The sequence below is a fragment of the Globicephala melas genome, chromosome 6 (genome assembly GCF_963455315.2).
Source record: "Globicephala melas chromosome 6, mGloMel1.2, whole genome shotgun sequence".
Taxonomy (NCBI): Eukaryota; Metazoa; Chordata; class Mammalia; order Artiodactyla; family Delphinidae; genus Globicephala; species Globicephala melas.
In genome coordinates this window covers 85027138-85043239 of record NC_083319.1, presented here as the reverse complement: position 1 = coordinate 85043239, position 16102 = coordinate 85027138, and positions in this window count along the sequence as shown.

The following is a 16102-nucleotide window of genomic DNA, read 5'->3' as shown; positions in this document are numbered from 1 at the left end:
AGGAAATACTTTAAGGGGATCACTGTCATTATCATCATCAAAAATGCATTTTTGAAGGACATAATTAGCTATGGAATTGTCTCTCCAGTGTCCTTTTGATACAGCTACTAGAGAAGCCCCCATTTCTGAGCAACACGTGCTTACGGAGATGGGGGAGGGCAGAATCACGATGATAGACCCAAGTTCTGGAACTAAACATGCCAAATTCCTGCTCTGCTACTTATTAAGTGGGTGACCTTGGGGGAAATTAATCTCTCTTGGCCTTAGTTTCTCATATGTAAAATTGAGATCATAAAAATAGAAAACTTGGAGGGTGGTTGTGAGACATTACTGGTAAAGCGCTTAGCAGGTCCCTGGCATGTGGTTAAGAGTATCATGTGTGTTATCTACACTAATGAAGGCAGATGACTGCAGGAAGGAAGGGGAGCATTGCCTTCGGACATGGATTAATCGATGAAATATTCCCCTTGCATATAGGTCTTGGCACATCTGCGTGTGACAGCATGAAAATATTAAATTCCCTTGTCCAGATGGCTAAATAAATAAAGTACATCAACTCAACTGAAATAAAGGTGCAAAGTTCTGTATTTTCAGCTCACTGTTAGTGGCTTCTTTGTGTTTTATAGGACACAGACATAGGCACTAAGCTCGCCCCTAGATCTCAAGACACAAATCCTTCTGTGTTTTTTTTTTTTTTTCTTTCTGCATGTGAAAAAAATCAAACTTGCTTTCTGGCCTTTTGAAAGACAGTTTCAAAAAGTAAAGCTGAGATAGAAAAAAAAAAACCTTATTGTTGCTAAATTCATCCCCAACTGTGATTGGGAATTTCATTGAAAATAAAAGTTCGCAAGATCATTTCTAGCGGAAAATTAATTATTCCAGGTTTATGTTTCCTTAAATGTATGCATGAGGTAGAGTCTCTTTCTACAGCTTTGAAATGTACAGTTGCCTTGTGATCCTATTTCTCATATCCTACCACAGAAATCTGTTACTCCTTGCTTAGTTTTCCTCCTTCAAGATAAATCATCTGAAAGGCAGGATGAAAGGGGATGGCGGGGCCAGGCCAGCAATATTTAGACAAGTGGAATCCAACCAACACTTTCAGGTCCTCTCCTCCTACAAGCCCAGCTGTAGCTGTAAGTATGAGCCTAGTATCCCCATAATAATTGCACTTCCATGTAAACAGATCTCACGGAGACTTTAGAATGTACAGACCAATTTGCTCATTTCTGCTGTGTGGAGAGCAAACAAAGCTATCCAAACCTTTGTTCACATTGCTTTTCTTTAGAGATAAAACCTATTAATGGGTATCTAGGTATAAGGACCCATTTGATTAATGCTAAACCTCCAAATAATAGGAAAAACCGCAGTAGCTGGAGAGAGGACAAAGTAATTTAAAGTATATTTTGTGGTGTACTTATTCAACAGATACTGAGAAACTTCTGTTTTCTAGTGTCCTAGGCTTTGGGCATGGAGCTCTGAACAAGACAGACAGAGTCCCTTCCTTTTAGGATACACAGATTAATGGGGAAGGCAGACAGTAAACAGATCTTTTAGGAAACACATTTTAGGGACATATATGCCAAGATAAGCAAACAAAACAGCAGCACCTTAATCTTCTTACGAAGGAGGAATGTGCATTGTCCTACCATGAGAACTGGGAATTAAATCTAAGACTCAGTTTCTTCATCAGTAAAATGGGAGTGATTCTACTTACACGTTTATGGTGAGGCTCAGATAGTGAGCATTAAGTTTGATTTTCAAATTTGGATAATATGAGTCTTTATTGAGTTACTATTTTGTATCAAGCAGTACACAGAGAACTTCAACAGAAAATTCCCCATCCAAACTTCACAGGACAGCCCCTGGGAATTGGAAGCAACACCAAATGGAAGAATTTCATACTAAGAACCGGTTCCACATGGACTTGTTGCCTTGGTTGGAATATGAGATGAAAATAAGCCAATTTGGAATTGTCCCAAATAAAATCATGCTGTTAACTTTTTATTCTCACATTCACTAAAACTGATATTCCTTCTTTATTTCTAACTCTCTGTAATTTGCCAAATTATGTTGGAATTAAACCAGTTCTGATGTGCGGATTTCTTTTCTAAGGAAAATGGTGATTCTCTTTGCTTCATACTTGCATGTGTAGGAGTCAACCAAGATTTGAAAAATCAGTTTGAAGCTGACACAGAGAAGCCTTAATTAATGGTTCAGCTTTTAAAGCTTGTGAGTCCCTTTGATGATTGGTGAGTCCCTGCTAACTTTAATTAACTCAGGGGAGAGATACATGGGAATTCAGAATGTGGCTACCGTTAAGAATTGGCCCATGTAAAAAATGACATCGTCTTAACGTATTTTTTACCCTGTGCGTCTGATTCTTGGCCATTACAGTCATAGATATAAACAAGTTTCTGCTGTTCAGCATAAGATTACCAGTTTACTCACCCTTGAACAAATGGTCAGGTGATGCGCCATCTCACGCAACATCAGCAAAATTTTGATTATGCTACTTGCCTTCCAGGAGAGAAGTGTCAGAGGAGGGAGGAAAAAAAGCTACAATCTTTGAATGGTAATTAAGTTCCTCCATGGTCTCCCCAAGCACTGCCTATCTTTCCACCACTTTTATGTTCTAAAAAAATTACATTATGAACACACACACACACACACACACACACACACGCACACAACGATGTATCAAAGTACTCCACATTTAACATCATAATTACGCATTCATATTTAGAGTATGCAGTTTCCTCCTCCTGAAGCACTTCTCTCCATATTCTCCCCATCTCAGAACTTTATTTTTCAAGTTTCAGCTCAAAAGTCACACCTTGCAAGACCTCCTTGGATCTCCCCAAGTCCGGGTGAAGTTGCTTCAGATTCTCTACTCCCCTGCTCAGAGGGTTTCTGCTTACCAGGGTACTGGGTGTGTGGGGTGGTGGCCACAGATACCCTGCATTCTGGTTCAGACAGAAAATACAGCCACTGCCCATGATCCAGAAGAAGATGGACTGCAGTTAAGGACATGCTGACAAGGCAGAACAGCTTTGATTAGAGGAACCTCACCGAATAATCCACATACTGATTAACTCAGCCTCAGGCAATCAAGAATCCACAGTGTTTCATCCTCTCTGATTGGGCTCATGGCAGCATCTGTCTGTTGCCAAGTCTTGCCATCCTTGTACCAACTCCGGGGCACGTGCCCCATATTCATTCTTGTTCCCCAGGCCCTAGCATACCTACCATTGATGTTTTAGGGTTCTAGTAGTGAGAATTTGTGCCAGTGATTCCAAAGTTTGCTTGATTTTGAGTCCCACGGCCATAGCCACATCATGTGATGGCTTGCAACCAATCGAGGCAATACCAGCACCCACCTTCTCTTGACCTTGGTAAACACTGACCTGTTCTCTGTCCTTATAGTTTTGCCTGGTCCAAGTGCGAGATGAGTGAGATCCTACAGTACACAGCCTTTGGCTTCAAAGGCTTTATGTTTGCCTACCATAATGTATGTGAGCTTTATGCATGTTGTTGTATATATTGGAAGTTCATTCCTTTTTTTTTTTTTTTTTTTTTTGCGGTATGCGGGCCTCTCACTGTTGTGGCCTCTCTCGTTGCGGAGCACAGACTCCGGACGCGCAGGCTCAGCGGCCATGGCTCACAGGCCCAGCTGCTCCGTGGCATGTGGGATCTTCCCAGACCGGGGCACGAACCCGTGTCCCCTACATCGGCAGGCGGACTCTCAACCACTGCGCCACCAGGGAAGCCAGTTCATTCCTTTTCATAAGTATGTTTTCAAGTACAACTCTAGACCATCTCTTAACCTGAATTGTGCCTAGCTGATCTGTAAAAATTGTATTCTTTTTTCTGTCCCCCATGCCTCTCCAAAGTCACATGGCCTTGTACTTTTCACTGCAGTGACCACCGTTCATCCACCATGCTAAGCTCTATGGTTTAATTATATTTTAAAGTGACCCCAGAGCAGGAAAATTGATACCTTTGAATACCTAAGAAGCAAAGGCTTTTAAGAAGATGTTTTCTGCCCTCTTCTAAAAATATTCATGATGTCATCTTGGGTCCAAGGTGTCCTCTGGGATGTGATTTAGAAGGACTTGAACAAGGCTACACATGAAAGTATTTTCTCCAATTATATTTCTTCTCTCTTTCCTTCCTCCTTTCTTTCCTCCCTCCCTCCCTCCCTCCCTCCTTCCCCGCTTCTTTCCTTCCTTCTTTCCTTCCCCCCTTCCTTCCTTTCTCTCCATCTCTCAATTTTTTTCTCTCTGTTTTTCTCTTTCTCCTGGTAAAAAGTATCTTCCCACCTGGAGCAAATCAAATAGGAAACTGGTTTTTAATTTGGATAGCCTCAGAATTTGTAAACATTTTTTTTCTGGATCATCTGCTGGCAGTCAACAAACACAATTTCCATAGAGTGTATAAAGTGGTGATAATGCTCTGAAGAATAATAAATCAAGAAAGAGGATAGGAAACACCTGGGGAAAGGCAATCAGTGAGCGTCCCTGCAATAAGCCATGCAGATGTCTGTGCAAAGCAGATTCCCAGCAGATTCCCAGCGAGGACCAAATCCCTGAGGTAGAAACACACTGATGTATTTCTTTATAATCCACTTTGCTGATTCTTTAAAAGGTAATCTTTTGGAAGTTTCTGACAATAGTAACTGTAAACACTGTTGACCTTGAACAACATGGGTTTGAACTGTGTGGATCCACCACTTATATGCGGCTTTTCTTCAATAGTAAATAGTACAGTATTACAAGGTTGATTGAATCCATGGATGTGGAACTGTGGATATGGAGGGCCGACTATAAGTTACACAAGGATTTTCAACTAAGTGGCGGGTTGGTGCCCTTACACCCTGCCAACACCACCCTCTCCCCATGCCCTGTGTTGTTCAAGGATCAACTGTATTAAATGTCTTTTGGATTAAAGAAGAAACTTAACACAGTAGTAATATCAAGGGCCACAGAAAGCCCTGCATTTTATCCTCACCGAGGCATCTGTAATCCCGAGGGTGATGACCTGGTCGGTTTCCTTGGACAGCATCTCTGACCACTAATCACAAGCTCTGATCCCAGCCTCTCAGGCTGCCTGGTGAGATTGCTGACTCTGACCCCACTTTATTTTTAGTTGAATCAAGGTTATAACAGACACACACACACACACACACACACACACACACACACACACACTGAGTGAATGACCTACAAACTCTCAAATCAAAAAGTCAACTGGAAAAGATGTCTGTGGGTGTGCTGTTGCAAAATAGAATAAATTGTTTTCAGGACTTATGACTACTTTTTAGAAAGACAGTCTATCATGTACTTTCCCTTTTTTCCCCATGTTTCATGCTGCCGTCTCTCTGAAATCTCTGTCCAGTGCTCCTGAATTCCCCCACCATCGTTGATATCAGCCAAATGATCTGGAGGGAAGATCTTCAACTGGAGTGTGTAGTTTCACTATCGAGTTACTTTGTATGAGAGTTTGGGAAGTAATTCCTCAATGGATCCCCTGCTAGTGCCTACCACACTTGAGGTGTTTTTTAAATAAAGCATTCCTGAAAAACTTTACATTCTGTAAAATCATGCGCTTAAAATAAGCGGGCTTATGAATAAGAGGAGGGTGGCAAAGCGCTCAGTGCTGATGCCCTGCATATCTAGAGCCTTAACAAAAGCAATGACTTGAACCCGGGGAAGGCATCATGAATTTTGTTGGCTGCAGATATTAAAAATGAATAAAACCAGTAGACTGAACCTGGCAGCAATCCATTAGATTGGATCACAGCTTCAGGAACTGAGACCAGGCTGGTGGAAGGGGCAGCTGCTAAGGTGAGAGCAAGTGCAACCTGCCCAGAGCCAATAGCATCCTCACAGCAGGGAGCCCGTATCTTGGGGGAGAGTGGGGGAGAGTGGGGGAGGGGCAGGAAAGATGGAATGCAGGAATTTGTGTCAAATTTTCCTAAATCATAGATGAAAGGGCTTGTTCCACAAGTACAGCAGCCAGGTTGAGAGATCTTCCTTCCCTGTGGAAGGTTATAATTCTACTCTTCTTTGCCTCCCATTGTCCAGGAAAATTCGTGTGTGAGCTAACACGAATTTCCTGTTACACTGGTAGCACTTCCCTGTTTACCATTTGTTTGTGGCCTTCTTCACATTACAGGAGCCACACCTTGCAGGAAAATACACTGTATTTGACCTGTTAGAGATTGGATTCTCTTCAATTAGCAAAAAGGTAAAGGGTGTTGCAGTGGTTACAGAATAAGAATGGTGACAATGATAGGTCCTATTTATTTAGTGCTTTCCGCAGGCCAGGCGCTTTGCTAAATATTTTATAGATGTTATCATATTTAATCATTGCAGCGATCCTATGTCAGAGGAATTTCTATCCCTATTTTACCCATGACAGAGTTGGGTCTAAGAGAAGTGCGGTAACTTGATCAAGGTCACCTTGCCAGGCATAATGCAAAACTCACAACTCATTTCCAAACCTCATGCTCTTAATCATCTCTTGCTTGATTTTGTGAACTTAGAGCTAAGTCTTAAAATGATTATTAATTAAAAGATGGATTTGATACCAGGAGAAAATTATAAAGTAGATTCCAGGCTACAGAGCTCTTCTCTGGATAATAAAACTGAAACATTTCTTTTTTTTTTAATTTAATTCAAAATTTTTAATTGAAGTATAGTTGATTTACAATGTTGTGTTAGTTTCAGGTTTACAGCATAGTGATTCACATTCTTTTCTCTTATAGGTTATTACAAAATATTGAGTATAGTTCCCTAAAAGCATAATTTCTGTGCCCCTTTTGCCTCAGGTTTCCATTCTCTGCACACCAAAGAGACAGCTATCCAATCTTAGTGGTATGTGAACACCATCAAATAAGGTGGGCTTAACACATTGTTCTGTGCTGTATGTTAAATGCACTACAAACAGAATGCCGAGAAGGGCTGTAGGAGTCTTAGAGACCAGACGGAGAATGTAAGACTAAAATACCAGATACATAGGGACAAAGAATTGGAAGGTTTAAAACAGCAAATGATTAGTCTTTGCTTTTGCCCTTTGTCTATTTGGCTTAATATAACAGAAATGTATTGTCTCACAGATCTGGGAGCCAGAGCTCAGAAATCAAGGCATCAGCAGGGCCTTGCTCTCTCTAAAGACGTACGGAAATCCCTCCTGGCCTCACCTAGCTTCTGGTATTTTGCTGTCAATCTTTAGTGTTTCCTGGTTTGAAGCTGCATCAAGCTAATCGCTGCCTAGGTCATCACCTGGCATTCTCCCTGTGTCTCTGTCTTCTTATAAGGGCACCCGTCATATTGTATTAGGGGCTACTTTTTATGACCTGCTGCTTTTGTGACCTCATTTGAACTTAACTAATTGTATCTACAATAACCCTATTTCAAAATCTGGTCACAAGTTGATGTACTGGGGTTTAGGGCTTCAACTGATCTTTTTTAGGGACACAGTTCAACCCATGACATCATTTGATTCATTTTTATCTAAGCACTGAACCTATTGCTTACCTTTCATGGCATGGAATAATGCATCTGAGAAATAGCTCCTTTATTAAATCCTGCATTTATGCCTCCATTACTAGTCCCTGAGTACGTTTGACAACTGCTTTTAGAAATGCTTAAAAACGTATATAAATTAACTACAGAAAGAGATATAATCTCAAATCTCAGTTACACAAAGAACCTGGAAATAAACACCAGAGAGGTCCAGAGCTCCAAAAATTAAGAAAAAATTAGGAAAAAGTTGTCAGTAGCATATGGAATAATAAAAATGTTGCCAATGGAACACTAAGGGGTTAACCTTATTCTCTTCTTTGAACTTATCAGCTGATGCTTCAGAATCAGCTACCCTTACATAACATATTATTCTCGTAACTCTTGGCTTCCTTCTGGCATCAAAAATAACAGGAACATAAAAAAAGTGGAAAAAGGAGGAAGAGAGAATTTTGAAGTAGTGGCAGGAAATAACTGTACCATAACAATTAGCTTTATGTACTTAGTAATGTATAACCTGGATTAAAAATGAAAACAAATTTTATAATTTTCTATTATTCCAAATGCTAAATCAATAGAATTGGCTCTAAATCCATTTAAGTCTTTAGAATACCTTGAGAAACTTCTTCAATTATCTTATCAACCAATCATTCTACACTTACTGTATTTATTTATGTTTTCTCATAGTTTATGGTCTCAACAGTGACATGTATGAGGACCCTGGAAGCTGAAACTAGACACCGAGTGGTTTGTGTCAAGCCATATTATCTAATATGGGTAAAAATTTCAAGAGAGAAATAAAATTTTGAATGAAGAAATAAAATAAAAATAATGATTTTTAAAATCTCACATTAAAATATCCTCATTGTAGTAGCTCAGTGTGATGTTCTATAAAATTTGGGAAATTTATCAACAATCTAGAGGTCACAAAGTAAACCGAAAAAAAAGAAAAAAGAAAAAAAATAGAGGTCACAAAGTAGATGAAGCCAAATCAACCCATAATCTCAATTCATCTGTATGTATCTCTATCCATTTCCCATCTCAATCTCTGTATCTATCTTCTTATAGGCAGAAAAATATGGATGTAAACTGTATACATACTCCTATGGATTTCCTTTTTCTATTTGCTTTGTTTTTGCCTTCAATTTTTTACTGTGATTCCCTTTAAACACTTCAATATTTTGTCACCTTTAAAGGAGAAAAAGAATTATGAAAAAAAGAAAGAACCATAAGAATTTGGAGACATGAGGTGTTAGATCCTTAAGGCTGATTCCCTCTGACCCAAGGCTTTCTCTTGTACACTACTAATTCTTATGTATACTTGTCTGATCTTTTTTATGTTTAATTAATGCACTAACTTTTCTTTTAAGACTAATTAACACAATAATTTACACTTCTTTTCCTGAGATAAGTGAGGGGGTCTGATTTAATGTGCTACTTCCCTCTCAATCAGGGTATAAGCAACAGAAGAAGTCTGATCTAACAATTTTTATAGAGCACATTATAAAATATTCTCCTATTTAATCATTATAGCAACTCCAGGAGCTAGATTTTTTTTTTATCATCTTCATTCTGTAGTTGAGGAAACACTTATACTTTTATTCATTCCTATACAGACTCAACTGTGTAGGAAAAAATTATGTTACACATCATTGGTTGTCTCTTACAAGACTGTACTTCAAGACCAGCACAATGTGTAGGTAATATAATCAACAGTGAGCATGCGAGCTTCTTAAATTTTTTCTGTACATACTGTAACTCAGAGATGGGAAAGAAAGAGTTCATTACCACATCTTTAGCTTTTTCTTAGTTTTGTAGATGTCAATATGCAAATTTAATCCAGGAAAATCTTCATTTTAATATTTGAATACAAATAGTTATTTTTCCTTATAAGTAATTACATAAAAGGTAAAAATCATAAATTTTAAAAAGGAAAGAGAAAATTTATAATGCCCACAATCTCACTACCTAGACAATAGGCAAATGTGTTCAAAAATCTTTAACGTGAGTCTGTGTTTGTGTTAACAATGATAGATTCATTATTGTTATAGAGTATCTTTTTCTAAATAATATGCATGTGACTTTTATGTTAATAAATACATATCTACATTATCACTCTCACTAAATGAATATTTTCCCACTGTATGTGTTACATAATTTATTTATCAGTTGTCTACTTTTTAAAATAAAAGATATTTTACATCAGAGCTGGGCATGTGTAACAAATATTGTATGTGAAGGAGAGAAAGGGTAGTTATAAGGATATTTCAAAGGAGAAGATTAAGGAGAAACATCACAGAATTCCAAGTCTAAGATTAGTTTGCATGAAAGACCCAATGATGCAATATTCAAATATGGTTGAAGTTCAAGGTCATGGGGGTCTCTGTGTTGTGGCTGGTGCCATGGGGAAGGTGTCGAGGCATAATTTGCCAAACATCTGTGTTTTCCTTCCATGCTCATCCATGTTTAAAACAATCCAATGTATGGTTTTTAGCTCCAACCAGGAAAAAAGAAACAGGATGTTTTAGAGGTGACAATATTTTGGTGTTTTTTCAAATACTTGACAAGTAACAAATTTGACTCAGGGCTCGAATATTTACCTTATGAGCAATGCTTGACACCACATTGCTGTAGTGTCACTGACGATAAATCACGGCAACCCCTTGCTCCTTCAACTCCTGCTGTCAAAATTTTACCCTCTGCACTCAAAAGCCGAAAAGATTAGAAGGCAATTTCAGATAAATTTCTTGCCAGTCAAAGACTTGCTGCTTGTTTTCCGAAATTTAGAAAACAAATCAATTCAGATAATCCTTCCTCCCTTGCTGTCTACACTCGATAGTTGAATATTCAATATTGGAACCAGGAATTTGGTATATTGGTTTGAGGTGGATACATTAATCAACTCCCAAATGCATATTTCATGGGGGAGGAAGAAGGTTGGAACAAAACAGTGGAGATGTGAGAAACCTCAGTAGATCTTTTTGTTTAACTGTGACTAGGCAATGAAATACAAATTAGTGAAAAGACCTATCACTCTGTAAGAGAGTTGAGAAATGACTTGGGAAGTGGCAATGAGGAAGGAATTATATAGAGCAGAGAACTTCTGATATTATGGTAAATTCAAAAAATCTCTTCTCTTTAATGAAATTAGTTTAGAATTTCCTACTTTCCTTCCTCACCCCATCTTTTTTGCATCCCCTTTTGGTTTGTTGACCTGTTTATTTATTTACTTTTTTCATAATCTAAGTGACTATTATCATTGTCTCTGCGTAATGTATTGTATTATCTGAATTCTTGACTCAACCAGCAGCATAAATGAAATCAAGGCAGCTAGTGAAACCAGAATTCGCTTCATAAACATGGAAACATCTGGAAGGCTTTGGATATTATTTTGCTTCTTCAGCTGGGGGTTTGTTTGCCCTTTGCTTCTGATCTGCTCCTAGATTTTCACTTATGAGACAAAAAATACTTTGACTAAAGCAATGTTTCTCAACCTTGCCGGATCATGAGCATTGCCTTGGGACTACTTGTTAAATGCACAGACCCAGGCATCATTGAATCAGAATTTCTAGGGAATTGGTTTGGAAATGTGTGTTTTTACCAAAGTCCCAGATGATCCTTGTGATCAGATGAGTTCAGGGCTCACTGGACTAAGACATGGACTTTTGTGACATGATCTAAAAGCAAGTCTATCCATGAGTCAATGGTATGGAGCCCCCAGTGTCTGTAAAGCATGAACAGCTCAAGTGATTCATGTGAGACTTTCCTCAACGTCATGAACCTTAGCACCATCATTCGCAAGCTTTAATGTCCACCATTGAAATAAACTGCCGATTTCCTGTCCTGCTCCAGAAGATTTTAAATCAGTAGTTCTGGGGGAGGGCAAAGAATAGTTTGAGAAGCACTGATAAATTTAATGTCATCCATCATCCCTGCTTGAAGACCAGCTTTAGGCAAAATGCTAAAGTAAGCATGATTGTTTGCAATTAACTCTCTCTCTCTCTCCATCTGTCTCTTTTTAAGATTTGAAGTAACCTTACATTACCTCACAAGGGTTTGGATGCTCATGTCCCATCAGGAATCTATCCTCTTTTCCCCCAGTGTTTCATCCCTTCTTCCCATTTCAGCATACAAACTCTCAGACAATCCTCTCCCCCACACACACCTAATGCTGAGGTCTCTCTAAATTTCTCTAGTCCATAAAGATATCTCCCTTGAGCTTCAGATCTTTTCATTGGAAAACCATCTAGAGACTTGCTACCTGGATATCTCAGGTGTGCTTGAAAATTTGGATGTTCAAACCATATGCTGTCCTACTATGACTATCCACTCACTTGCCTAAGCAGACACTGGACATTTTTCTTGATTCCCTCCATTTTTTCTAAATATCACACTCATAGGGAAGTCTTGTCAATTCTTTATCAAACACACCCATTTGCCTGAGTCAACTATTACTGTCCAGATTCTTAGAACAGTTCCTTGATTTCTTCCTCCCACAAAACAAAACAACATACAAGCAACATACAAACCCTGTTCCCACCTCTCGCTTTCCCTTTCCAGTAAATGACACCACCACCCATTCTAGAATCTCAGCTTGGAGTCTTCTCCTCCTCTCTACCCCTCCCTACCTGCATCCAATCCATAAGCAAATTCTCTGGATCTTACCTTTAAAACATATCCCAAATCTGAGCATCTCTCCCTCTCTCCGTTGCTACCACACTGGTCTTAGCCACATTGAATGTTGCCTCAAATACTGCAATGACTTCTCTTTTTAATTTTCACTCTTGCCACCACCTGGTGACCATTCGCCATAAAATAACTAGAATCATCATTCTGAAATGTAAACCATTGTATCACTTACTCCCTTTCCGGTGGCTTTCCACTTACTTAGAATAAAATCGAATCTCCTTTCAATGGTCTCCTAGACCCTGTATTATCTGGCCATGCCTGCCTCTCCTTCCTCATTTTCTACCCTTGCCCCCCTCCCATTCTCTCTGTGCAGCCACACTGGTCTTCTTACTGAGGTCATTTGCTCTTAATGTTCCCTCAACCTGCAACCCTTCTCCCTGAGGTCACTGGGGCACTGACACCTTCCCCTCAGGTCTCTGTTCACCAGTCTCCACCTCAGAAAGTCCTGCCGCCCCAGACTGGGCTACTCACAGTGCCACTCAGCCCTGGGACAGTCCCCATTTATGCTTCTTGCCCTGGCATCCTATTTGATTTGGCATTTGTTCCAGATTTTTTATTTTTTTGCAGTATGCGGGCCTCTCACTGTTGTGGCCTCTCCCGTTGCGGAGCACAGGCTCTGGACGCACAGGCTCAGCAGCCATGGCTCACGGGCCCAGCCGCTCCGCAGCATGTGGGATCTTCCCGGACCGGGGCACAGACCCGTGTCCCCTGCATCGGCAGGCGGACTCCCAACCGCTGCGCCACCAGGGAAGCCCCTATTGTTTTTTTAGTTATAGAAAGGTGTAACTATTTTGCCTGACTCCATAGTTGGCTCCCAAGATTCTGCCAGAACCAGAATCTTGGCTGCATGAAAGAGTGGCTCTCTCTTCATCACAAAGCAAATGTGTGGAACAAATGAATAAACCTCTCACTGATCTCTCTGCTTCTGATTTTTCTCTTTTAAATCCATTCCAGTTGTAGAGTATGGAGGGTGCATTTTCGAAAGCATGTTGCTCTTTGCCAGGACAAAGGTGAGGAAGGCCAGCACTCAAGATATAATCTCTAAGGAGGCACAACCATTGCCTTATAAGTTGCGTCTCTAATTTTATTTTTTTGGTGACTGCTTTAAGGTTTACAACTTGTATCTTTAATGTATTACTGTGTATCTTCCAAAATATTATAGCACTTCAAGCCTATAAGAACCCACAACTGGATGCTTCCAGTTCCAACTCAGAATAGGGGCCTGCATGCTGTGCACGACCCAGAGAGTGGGTTTCACCTTAACTGTTGTTAAGCCACGCATCCTGGCCCTGATTGTTGCATTATTGCTCTGCTTAAAACTGTTCTGTGAAATCTAAAAATAGAGCTACCATGTGATCCTGCAATCCCACTCCTGGGCGTATATCCAGAGAAAACCATAATTCGAAAAGATACATGCACCCCAATGTTCATTGCAGCACTATCTACAATAGCCAAGACATGGAAACAACCTAAATGTCCATTGTCAGATGAATGGATAAAGAAGATGTGGTACATATACACAATGGAATATTACTCAGCCATAAAAAAGAATGAAATAATGCCATTTGCAGCAACATGGATGGACCTAGAGATTACCATACTAAGTGAAGTAAGCCAGACAGAGAAAGACAAATATCATATGATATCGCTTATATGTGGAATCTAAAATAAAATGATACAAATGAACTTATATACAAAACAGAAATAGACCCACAGACATAGAAAACAAACTTATGGTTACCAAAGGGGAAGGAGGTGGGGAGGGATAAAGGAGTTTGGTACTAATAGATACACACTACTATATATCAAATAGATAACTAACAAGGACCTACTGTATAGCACAGAGAATTATACTCCATACTTTGTAATAACCTATAAGGGAAAAGAATCTAAAACAGAATTTATAAATATATATGTATATGGGCTTCCCTGGTGGCACAGTGGTTGAGAGTCTGCCTGCCAATGCAGGGGACACGGGTTCGTGCCCCGGTCCGGGAAGATCCCACATGCCACGGAGCAGCTGGGCCCGTGAGCCATGGCCGCTGAGCCTGTGCGTTCGGAGCCTGTGCTCCGCAATGGGAGAGGCCACAACAGTGAGAGGCCCGCTTACCGCAAAAAAAAAAAAAAATATATATATATATATATATATATATATATATACACACAAATATATACAATCACTTTTTCTGTATACATGAAACTAACTCTACATTGTAAATCAACTACACTTCAATTAAAAAAAAAAAAACACCTTTCTGTGAAATCTCTATGTCCCTCAGTGTAAAGCTCAAGCTCTCAGTGCCGTGTATAAGCTGTGCATCATCTTGTCCTTGCTTACCCCTGCAGCCTCATTGCTCCCCACTTGACTTTCTTATATTTTAAATGCTTTCTTATATTTTAAAAGCATGGAGTTGGTTCTTGCTTTTTTAACCAATCTGACAATCTGTCTTTTTTTGTTTTAAGAAACTGACTTACTGAGATATAATTCACACACCATATAATTTATCCATTTAAAGTACACAAGTCAGTGAGTTTTATTATATTTATGGAGTTTTGCAACCGTCACCACAGTCCAATTTTAGAGAATTTTCATCCCCACCCCCCAAAATCCTATACTTAGTAGCAGTCACTCCCCATTCTGCCTCCTAAAGCAGTTCTATGCAGTCACTAATCACTTTCTGTCTTTATATTCGCTTATTCTGGAGGTTTTATATAAATGGGGTCATACAATATGTAGTCTTTTGTGACTGGCTTCTTTCACTTAGCAACATGTTTTCAAGATTTATCTATGTCATTGCATGTATCAGTACCTCATTCATTTTCATTGCTGAATAATATTTCACTGTATGAATATATCATACTTTTTATCCATTCATCAGTTGTTGGACATTTGGATTGTTTTCATTTGGAGGATATCATGAATAATGTTGCTATGAACATTTGTGTACAATGTTTATGTGGGCCTACGTTTTCATTTTCTTGTGTATACACTTAGGAGTAGTATTTGTGGGTCATGTTCACTCAAATATTTTGAGGAACTTCCAAAATGTTTTGCAAAATGACTATGTAATTTTACATTCCCACCAGCAATGTATAAGGGTTTCAATTTTTACATATACTTGTCAACATTTGTTATTGTCTATTGTTTTGATTATAGCCATCCTATTGACTATAATATACCATTTCCATATTAGTTTTTTTTTTAAAACAACTTTACTGGAGTTTCATATTACTTTTATCTGCCCCATGTGTTCCTTTTTTTCCCTCAAAGCTCTTTTCCTGTCTTCTTCTGGACTCATTGAATATTATTTTTATGCTTCTATTTTATCCACCATTGCACTGTAAGTTGTACCTCTTATTTTACTTTTTTAATGATTGCTTTAAGGTTTACAATTTACGTCTCTAATGTAGTACTGTCTATCTTCAAAAAATATTATAATACTTCAAGTGCAGTATAGGAAACCCATAACTGCATACTTTCAGTTCTAACTTCCTATCCTCTATGCAATTCTTGTCATACTTTTTATTCCTACGGATGTTCTAAATACTAAAATGCATTGGTACTGTTTTTGCTTCAGACAATCAAGTATACAGAAGTTAAAAACGAAAAAGTATCTTTTATATTTCAAATCATTTTCAGCACCCTAATTTTCAAATCATTTTCAGCACCCTTCTTTTTTTGTTGTTTGGATCCACATTTCTATGTGGTACTATATAGACTCCACCCTTCACCCCCTGGAAGCCACTGCCCTTAGACACTGATTATATGAGCTTTAGTAATGGGAGGCAGAGTATACAGCAGCCACTGCTGGTAACCTGCCATCATCCCCTCACCTCATTTCACTGCAAACCTGCACAGCTTCTTAATGCCAGTACCTGTACCTCTT